Genomic DNA, 544 nt, shown 5'->3' with positions numbered 1-544 from the left:
TTCGAGGGTCGTTTGAACAAAACGGCAGTCTTCTTCTGTCTAAATCATCCTAATTAGTGCCGTAGAAAAATGGTTGGTTTATTGTTCAACACCGGTGTTTGTAAAAAATGTACTCGCGCAGCAGAGTGGTCAGGGGAGTCAGAGGAAATCCCCGCCAGACAAGCGCGCGTTGATATGAAACTTCATCAATCATAGAGCTTCATGATTGGATAATTATGCTATATGCCGAGATTAACTATGAGTGGAAATACCACTTACATGTCTACGGCAATACTACGTTGAAAACACTGGTTCTCGTCCGATCACAGAATTTAAGCAACGTCGGGCCCGGTTAGTACTTGGATGGGTGACCGCCTGGGAATACCGGGTGCTGTAGACTTTTTACATTTTTCCCCCCAAATTCTAAAGTAGGGGTGCGTGAGAGTCCACACGACCTCGGGCCCACATAATTTGGGCTGAGGTGCAAACATTTTGAGAAAATGGACCTCTAAGTGCCGGAAATTGCACTCTCATATCTTAAAAATCATACAAGTATATGTTCATA

At 43.9% G+C, this 544-nt stretch overlaps 1 non-coding gene across 1 annotated transcript; it reads left to right on the top strand.

Annotated features, from left to right (window-relative positions):
• The first annotated feature begins 260 nt into the window (after positions 1-260).
• LOC117099992 lies at positions 261-379 on the top strand. The gene has a single exon (XR_004444057.1). It is a non-coding gene; the product is annotated as a 5S ribosomal RNA (ribosomal RNA).
• Positions 380-544: the final 165 nt, after the last annotated feature.

This window comes from Anneissia japonica, unplaced genomic scaffold (assembly GCF_011630105.1).
Source record: "Anneissia japonica isolate Jap-2015-1 unplaced genomic scaffold, ASM1163010v1 scaffold105326_len702_cov111, whole genome shotgun sequence".
Classification (NCBI taxonomy): Eukaryota; Metazoa; Echinodermata; class Crinoidea; order Comatulida; family Comatulidae; genus Anneissia; species Anneissia japonica.
The sequence above is the reverse complement of the archived record's forward strand: the minus strand, read 5'-3'. Positions and strand labels throughout refer to the sequence as shown.